This window comes from Ailuropoda melanoleuca, chromosome 6, assembly GCF_002007445.2.
Source record: "Ailuropoda melanoleuca isolate Jingjing chromosome 6, ASM200744v2, whole genome shotgun sequence".
Lineage (NCBI taxonomy): Eukaryota > Metazoa > Chordata > Mammalia > Carnivora > Ursidae > Ailuropoda > Ailuropoda melanoleuca.
The window spans coordinates 77,123,157-77,132,951 of NC_048223.1; the positions used below are offsets into that span (position 1 = coordinate 77,123,157).

The following is a 9,795-nucleotide window of genomic DNA, read 5'->3' on the forward strand; positions in this document are numbered from 1 at the left end:
AGTAGATGAATAGATAAGGAAAATGTGGTATGTGTACACACACACACACACACACACACACACACACACACACAATGGAATATTACACAGCCATAAAAAAGGATGAGATTATGCTATCTGAGACAAAATGGATGGACCTAGATGGTATTATGCTAAATGAAATAAGTCAGACTGAAAAAGACAAATACCATATGATTCCATTCATAAGTGGAATCTAAAAAAAAAAAAAATGAAAGCAGAATCAGACCTATAAATACAGAGAACAAACTGATGGTTGCTGGGAGTGGGGGCAAAATGAGTGAAGGGAAGAGGGAGGCTTCTAGTTATGGAATAAATAAGTCAATAAAAGGCACAGCATAAGGAATACAGTTAATGATACTGTAATACTGATGTAATGGGACAGGAGCTACACTTGTGGTGAAAACTTGTTAAATCACTAAGTTGTACACTTGAAACTAACATAACATTGTGTGTCAAACTATACTCAAATAAAAGGAAAAGGAAAAAAAGAACCAAATTGAGTCTACAGTTGCAGTAAGCTGGCAGCAGAGTAATTTATACTTTTGGCAATATTGTTTCCTGAATTATTTTTGGTCCTCTCTAACAGTAGTGAAAGCCTCTGAGATTTTTATCATACTGCAGCAAACTTCAACTGACTTTGGGTAGAGTTACTGATAATGTGTTAAGATGTACATGCTAAATTTTTCCCTATGCTCAACTGAACCTTAAATATCAAACGGTTGTGCCAGACAATTCAATGGGGAAGAATAGTCTCGTTAACAAATGGCATTGAGGCAACTGGATATCCATTTGTAAGAGGATGAAGTTGGACTCCTGTCGCACACATGTAAAAATTAACTCACAATGGGCTCAAATATCCAAATGAATGAGTAAAACTATAAAACTTTTAGAAGAAAATATAAGCATATATCTTCATGACCATGAGTTAGGCAAAGTCTTCTCAGATATGACATAAGCAGCAAAAGAAAAAATAGATAAATTTGACTTCATCAAAATTAATAAGACAACCCAAAGAATGGGAATAAATATTTGCAAATTATATATAAGGGACTTGTGTCTAGACTATATAAAGAAATCTTACAACTGAATAATAAAAACAATCCAAATTATAAATGGACGTCTTTTAAAACCCCAATTACAAAAGGATCTGAATAGGTACTACTCCAAAGAAGATTTGAAAAACTGCTCAACAACAGAATACAGAAAGAGGCAGGAGTGACTTTACACTGGAGAAACCTGACAAGCAGTGCCTTAGCTAGGTGATCAAGCTCAGTATCAACAATGATAAATCATATCAATAAAACAAACCCTTGATATGATGCAAATGACACTGTATCTCTGTTATCTTCTACTCAAAAACCTTAACCCCAGTCGTAATTATGAGAAAATTATGAGACAAATTCCAACAGAGGGGCATCTTACAAAATACTTGACCAGTACTCCCCAAAACTATCAAGATCATCAAAGATCATCAAAATATGCAAAACCATTATAGCTAAGAGGAGCCAGCAAGAACTGACAAGTAATGTAACATGGAATTTTTTTAAAAGATTTATTTATTTACTTTAGAGACAGAGCAGGAGCAGGACGTGCAGAGGGAGACAGAATCCCAAGCCGACTCCATTCCAAGTGTGGAGCCCGATGAAAGGCTCCATCTCATGACACTGAGATCACAACCTGAGCCAAAATCAAGAGTCTGATGCTTAATCGAATGTACCACCCAGGCGCCCCTGAAATGTGGAATTTTATATAGGAAGTTGGAATAGAAAAAAGATATTAGGTAAAAACTGAAGGCATTTGAATAAACTATGGACTTCAGTTAAAAACAACATATCAATATCAGTTCACTAATTGTAACAAATGTACTATACTAATGTAAAAAATTAGTAATAGGAGAAACTGTGGGGGGGGGAACCATATGGGATCTCTTTCTACACTCTGCTCAATTTTTCTATAAGTCTAAAACTGCTCTAAAAAGTAAACTATTTTTAGTAATGATAATAATTTTAAATATACTTAAAAGTATTTTTAAAATAATTTTTAATAATAGTAAGGTGCTTTTTTTTTTAAGATTTGATTTATTTATGTGACAGAGATAGACAGCCAGCGAGAGAGGGAACACAGCAGGGGAGTGGGAGAGGAAGAAGCAGGCTCACAGCAGAGGAGCCCGATGTGGGACTCAATCCCGGAACGCCGGGATCACGCCCTGAGCCGAAGGCAGACGCTTAATGACTGCGCTACCCAGGCGCCCCTAATAATAGTAAGTTTTTAAACACAAGTTAAATAACAACAAAATCAAAATCAAAATCACAAGGCACCTGGGTGACTCTGTCGGTTAAGTGTCCGACTCTTGGTTTCGGCTATGGTTATGATCAGGGTGGTGAGATCGAGTCCTGCGATGGGCTCCGTGCACAGTGGGGAGTCTACTTGAGATTCTCTCCCTCTTCTTCTGGCCCTTCCCTGACTCACATTCTTGCTCTCTCTCACTCTCTCTCTCTCTCAAATAAATAAATGTTTTTAAAAAAATCAAAGTCACAATGAGATACCTCTTCACACTCACTAAGATGACTATAATCAAAAAGATAATGAGTGCTGGCAAGAATATGAAGAAATCTAAAACTTCCTACACTTACAGTGGAAATGTAAAATGGTACAGCCACCTTAGAAAACAGTCTGGCAGATCCTCAAAAGATTAAACATAGAATTACAATATGACCCAGCAATTCTACTCCTAGCCATATACCCAAGAGAAAATAAAACGTGTTTGTTCAAAAACTTAAACACGAATGTGCATAGCAGCATTGTTCTTAATAGCCAAAAAGTGGAAACAATCCAAATTTATACCAACTTACGAACAGATAAATAAATTGTGGTATATTCATACAATGGAATAGTATTAAACCATTAGAATGAAGTACTAATATATGCTATAATATGTATGAACCTCGAAAGCATGCTAAGTAAAGTTGCCAATCACAAAAGACCACCTATTGCATGATTCTAATTATATGAAATGTCCAGAATAGGCATAGCATTTCTTTTGAGGGTAATAAAAATATTCTAAAATTGATTGTGGTAATGGTTGTTCAACTCAGTGAATATATTAAAAACTACTGAATAGTACACTTTAAGTGGGTGACTTGTCTGGTATGTGAATTACATCTCAATAAAGCTGTTTTTCAAGAAATCACAGTTTCTCTTTTTAAAAACAAGGACAATCTTTATTTCATGTCTGTGGTTTACATTAGGTCCCAATAAACAACAGCAGCTGCCACCTGGTAAACTAGATGGCTTCAAACGCTTGGCAAACAACTTCTGTGTGTATGAGATTTTGAACAGCTGTTTTTAAAGAATATGTAAGCAAAGAAAATCAGTCTGTCAGTACATTTTTACACTCTGACATTGTCATTTAATTCAGGACAGAATGAAATCACCATTTCCCTAAATCAAGAAACCAACAATAATACTATTGCTTACACTTATGTCCAAAGTAGATGGAGACAGATAATTCACTCTGACAAAAATAAGGCTGAAAATGCCATCAAAAAGGCACAACAGCAAAAGTCAGAGTGCATGTCTTCTGTTTACATGGAAAGACAGAACAGATGAACAAAGCTGGCTGAAGTGATATTCACCGGGCATACTCTTTGCTAAACAATTACAAACATTCCCCCACATGTCTGTAGAAATCCTTCCTGTGGCTTCTCGGGCATATTTCCCTAGAGTACTCCCTCAGAAGCTGACTTAAAACCATCTGTTTGAGGGGCGCCTGGGTGGCTCAGGCGGTTAAGCATCTGCCTTCAGCTCAGGTCATGATCCCAGGGTCCTGGGATAGAGCCCTGTATTGGGCTCTCTCTGCTCAGAAGGGAGCCTGCTTCTCCTTTGACCTCTGTCTGCTGCTCCCCGTGCTTGTGCTATCTCCCTACCTCTCTGTCAAATAAATAAATAAAATCTTAGAAAAAACAAAACAAAACAAAACATCTGTTTGATAAACAATCTGACTGCATCCAGGGTTCACAAAAGAACAGAGAGCTAAGAACCTCTGGTGGGTGAAAAGAGGACAGAAGAAAAAAAGTGGGCAGGTATTTACCTTCATTGAAGGAACATAAATACCACTCCTGAGATGGTGATCTGAACTAGGAATAAGGAAAAAGGGAGATGTGACAGCACAGTATTAATGACTTAGGAAAAGAAACTGGACCTTTGTGACAATTTATTTCCTTTTCTTAGACAAGCAAAGAATTTAAATGTACAGTTCACAGAAAGAAAAAATTGGTGACCACTAAAGATAAGAAAAATTTCCTATCCATTTATAATTAAAGAAGTGCAAAAGAAAGATACATATCGTTTTTCAGATCTCGGATTGCCAAATATTTAAAAGTTGGATAAAATCAGTGTAGGTGAGGGTACAGAGAAGGATAAATTCTCATTTACTCTTGGTAGTGTTAAAATAAATTTGGCAGTATTTCTCAAATTTTAAATACTTATATCTTTGTTTCAGCAATTCAGCTTCTAGAAATTTACCCTGCAGTTGCAAAGATAAATGTAAATGGATATTTACAGTTACACTACTTGTAATAAATAAAAACTATCTGTCAATAAGGGACTGGTTAGGGAAGCCTGGGTGGCTCAGTCGTTAAGCATCTGCCTTTGGCTTGGGTCGTGATGCCAGGGTCTTGGGATCGAGCCCCGCGTTGGGCTCCCTGCTCAGTGGGAAGCCAACTTCTCCCCCTCCCATTCCCCCTGCTTGTGTTCCCTCTCTTGCTGTCTCTCTCTCTGTCAAATAAATAAATAAAATCTTCAAAAAAAAATAGGGGACTGGTTAAATTATGGTAAGTCTCATTTGGGAATATTTACAGAGGAAATAATATACGTAGGGTTAGTTCAAAATAACCATGGGATTTACTACAAAATAATCACATGTTGACTAGGGGGAGTAAGGAGGGAGTATAGATAAAACACAACTGACCATGTATTTAATGATTTTCATGAGGCTGGTGATGGGTACATGTAGTTCATTATACTCTTCTCCTTATTTTTGTACATGTTTGAAATTAGTCATAATAAAAATATACATAACTATGAAACAACATCATTGAAGAGGACAGTGGATAAAGGTACTGACCTACATAACTTCGGAAATTACTAGAGTCTGTTAGACTAAAAGCACAGGGAACTGCACATTAGTATTGTACTCTAGCTAATAAAGCTGTTTCCCACTGGTGTTCAGGTTAACAATTCTGAAACCACTATACATATTTACTGAACCTGAACAATTAAGTAACTGAATGGTGGATGGTAGAAGTGTTCTCACTTTTGGAATGGAAGATTACAGATAAGCAGGAAGAAAAGGTTAAAATGATCCATGTGGTAATGGATTAGAGTTAGAATATGGATGTGTGTTTAACTTAATAAAAATACAGATGGTTACACCTAGAAATAGTTATAGATATGTATATATGCATATACACATATATTTACTTATTCTGTCGGCTGAGAATGCTTAGAATCAATGACACCCTAGTTGTAGCAAGCATACCTAGAGACAAGATCTTAGTTTCTAACACCACTCTTCAACAAAAGAAACCAGGTTTCTTGGAGAAATGGATGATTCCAGGACTGGGACAGGAAATACACAAGATGAGCCGGAGCATCTTATAATGTCAGAAACTAAGGAAATGCTAAAAACAAAACAAAAATCCTAAATTGACAGAGGTATCTCAAAGGGACATAGGAGACAAACCGAATGAGCTTCTAAAAGCCAAATCTGATTATAACCTGAAGTACAAAATAAGTATCTATGAGTCCATACTGATAATAAGGAAATGATTAAATAAACAAATGGAAAAGAACAAATTTCCTTTGCAGGAAAATTCCAAATAATTTATACAGATACTCCACCTGCAAGGATGGGAACCATAAATCCCACTCCTTAAGTGCGTGAAGACCTCCCTCCAAAAACTGCAGCATGGAGGGGCACCTGGGTGGCTCAGTCAGTTAAGCACCTGACTCCTGATTCAGCTCAGGTCATGATCTCAGGGTCCTGAGATCAAGCCTCACGTCAGGCTCTGCACTGGGGGTGGAGCCAGCTTAAGATTCTCTCTCTCCCTCCCTCTATCTCTTAAAAAAAAAAAAAAGTACAGCACAGAAAGAGGGAAGGGGGAGACTAACTTTAGCGGAGAAACTTGACAACCTCAGCCAGGTGATTAAGGTCATTATCAACAATGACAAATCATGTCGATAATATATACCCTTATACGATGTAATAAGAAGAGCACCGTATCTCTGTGATCTTCCACCCGTGAAAATTAATAAAGGGAAACCTCACTAAAGTGGACTCTGGATGCTAGAAGGGGAGGCTGGAAGGGGGATCTGTACCACTCTATATCAATTACAGGAGGAACTGTCAATTACAAATCCAACAGAAGAATCATCACTGGAAAAAAATCATCAACTACGGGTCCCAACAGAGGAAAATGTACATTACATCTCGTATAAAAAATCTGCTAACTGCAATTCAGGCAATGAAAATTCACCCTACACTCTTGCTTTCCTCCAATGGACTTTTGTTCAAAACAACCCCTCCCAACTTCCTCTTTCTCCATAAAATAATGTTCCTCTCCTTTGTTTGTGAGATTTGCCTATGGCTTTGCCATATAGCTTGCACAGCCTGAATTGCAATTCTCCGTTATTCCCAAAGGAACATATTTTTGCTGGTAAAATAAACTGTTTGCTGGTAAGACTGTTTTACTTTTAACATTAACACACCCAAAAACCCACAACCCCAGTCTAATTATGAGAACAACATCAGACAAACTCCAAAAGAGAAGCATCCTAAAAATACTTGACTAGTATTCCTCAAAGCCATCAAGGTCATCAAAAACAAGGAAGTCTGTGACAGCCAAGAAGAGCCTAAGGAGACATGACTACTAAATTAATATGGTGCTCTGGATGGGACCCTGGGATAAAGAAAAGACATTACATAAAAGGTGAGGAAATCTGAAGTGGTTAATAATGATGTATCAATATTGATTCATTAACTGCAATAAATACTCTAAGATGTTAAAAATAATGAAAACTCTGTACTATCATCTCAATTTTTCGGTAATCTAAAACTGCTATAAAAAAACAAAACCTGTTTTAAAGCTTATGAAAAAAGGACAGGAACATAATAAAAATCAGTAGTGCATTTTTAAAAATCTCATGCAAATGAAAAATTATGTAACAGGGGCACCTGGGTGGCTCAGACGCTTAAGCATCTGCCTTTGGCTTAGGTCATGATCTCAGGGTCCTGGGATTGAGCCCCACAATCGGGCTCCCTGCTCAGTGGGGAGTCTGCTTCTCCCTCTGCCCCTCATCCCACTAGTACTCTCTCTCAAATAAATAAATGAATAATATTTTTAAAAGAAATTATTTTTAAAAAAAAGAAAAATTATGTTAACAGAGAAAAAAATAAATCTCATGCAAATAATTTCTAGTGTATTTACTACTCCAAAAAGAATACATCCCAGTGAAATGCTGTCTCATAGAAACTAGCCTAGATAAAGATTATAAAGACATTAGGTTTTTGGTTTTTGTTTTTGTTTTTTTTGCTTTCCAGTGGTGACAACCTCCTCATGAGAGGACCTCTCCACCCATCCCCAGAGTAGGAAAAAAGTAAGCTCAAGAAGTGCCTGATGCAGAGCCCCAACTCCTACTTCATGGATGTGAAGTATCCAGGATGCTACAAAATCAGTACCATTGTTAGCCATGCACAAATAGTAGTTTCATGTGTTGGCTTCTCCACTGCCCTTCCCCAGTGTACAGGAGGAAAAGCAAGGCTTACAGAAGGATGCTCCTTCAGATGCAAGCAGAAATAAAAGCACCCTGATGGAATTAAGGTCTTAATACTATTTGGAAGCAATGACCAAGTTTGTGACTGTCACTGAATATACATTATTTAGTATCTACAACGTATAGCACTGGGCCACATGATTTAAAAGTTAAATTCTATGCTAAATGCACCAATAATTTTTTTCTGTTTTTGTTTTTTCTGGATATTCCCTTAACACTAGTCACTAAGTAGTATTCCAGCAGTTCCATTCAAGGAAAGAGCAGTATGAATCTTAGCAAAAATGAGTAATCATTTTTCACTTCAGACTATTTAACTGTCTTTTCCTATAGGCGGAGCTCTTCAGTAAGAATGTATATCAATAATTGCCTATATTTGCATAGTATTTATAGTTTGCAAAGCACGTATGCCCACTTTCACAGGTCTACACCACTCCACTCCAGGAAGGCCTCCAGGCTGGATTCACACTCTTGGTAAGCACCCCATAGCATTGCATTAATCTCTAACTTAACCACAATACATTCATTGTTCAGTGATCTGAAGAATGTTGTGTCTTGCCCCAAAAGCTGTAAGCTTCTTAAGGTTAGGTATCATGCCGTATTAATCTGTGAGTACCCGGGGCTTAATGTTGTACCTGGAATATTTTAGATGTTTAATTAATATTTGATGAATGAATTTAAAAACTCTTGTGTGAATTACATAAACTTACATTTCTCAGCAGGGTTCTGGTTATACTAAACTTTAAAAATAATGATACTGGCTTTGTGGGTGTTACTATTTTAAACTGTCATTATTTAAAACAATAAATACATTAAAATAAATTTAAAAAAAAAGAATTAAAAGCACCCTGAATCAAGATGAGTGGAAAACTATCCCAATAAACACATTTTGGGATATAGATATAGATAGAGATATATTTTTTTAATCTTAACACAAACACTGATTTAGGGAATATTATTACATTTTTATTAAGTGCTCTGTACCTATGCACAGACAGGACAAATTAGAGGACATTTGAACTTACTCATCCTTGAGATCGAAAGAAGACAACATAAAGATTCTGTGAGATTCAGCATGATAATACCTACATTATATGATAATGTAGTCCCTATAAATTGTATAAGTAGAAATTTGGTATATTTTAAATGCATTAGAAAAGGTTACTCTTTAGAAGGGCCATATGCACCCCAATGTTCATAGCAGCATTGTCCACAATAGCTAAATTGTGGAAGGAGCCGAGATGCCCTTCAACAGATGACTGGATTAAGAAGATGTGGTCCATATATACAATGGAATATTACTCAGCCATCAAAAAGAACGATTTCTCAACATTTGCAGCAACATGGACGGCACTGGAGGAGATAATGCTAAGTGAAATAAGTCAAGCAGAGAAAGACAATTACCATATGGTTTCACTCATTTATGGAACATAAGAAGTAGGAAGATCGGTAAGAGATGAAAGGGAAGAAGAAAGGGGGGGGTAAACAGAAGGGGGAATGAACCAAGACAGACTACAGACTCTGGGAAACAAACCGAGGGCTTCAGAGGGGAGAGGGGTGGGGGAATGGGATAGGCCGGTGATGGGTATTAAAGAGGGCACATATTGCATGGTGCACTGGGTGTTATACGCAAGTAATGAATCATGGAACTTTACATCAAAAACTAGGGATGTACTGTATGGTGACTAACATAATGAAAAATTATTATTAAAAAAAAGAAAAGGTTACTCTTTAAATACTGGTGTGTGTGTGTGTGTGTGTGTGTGTGTGTGTGTGTGTGTGTGTGTGCCTATTTAACTTTATTTTTAATTTTTTATGTTATGTCTGTAGTTTGGGGTAAATACCCAGTAGTGCAATTGCTGGGTTACAGGGTAGCTCTATTTTTAACTTTTTGAGGGACCTCCACACTGTTTTCCAAAGTGGCTGTACTAACTTGCATTCCCA

General features: G+C 36.9%; 1 protein-coding gene and 1 pseudogene across 9 annotated transcripts in view; one reads left to right on the forward strand and one right to left on the reverse strand.

Moving 5' to 3' along the window:
- USP54 (ubiquitin specific peptidase 54) overlaps window positions 1-9,795 on the reverse strand; it is a 132,888-nt gene that overhangs the window by 86,301 nt on the left and 36,792 nt on the right. The window lies entirely within an intron of this gene.
- LOC117802805 lies at window positions 2,559-7,880 on the forward strand (annotated as a pseudogene).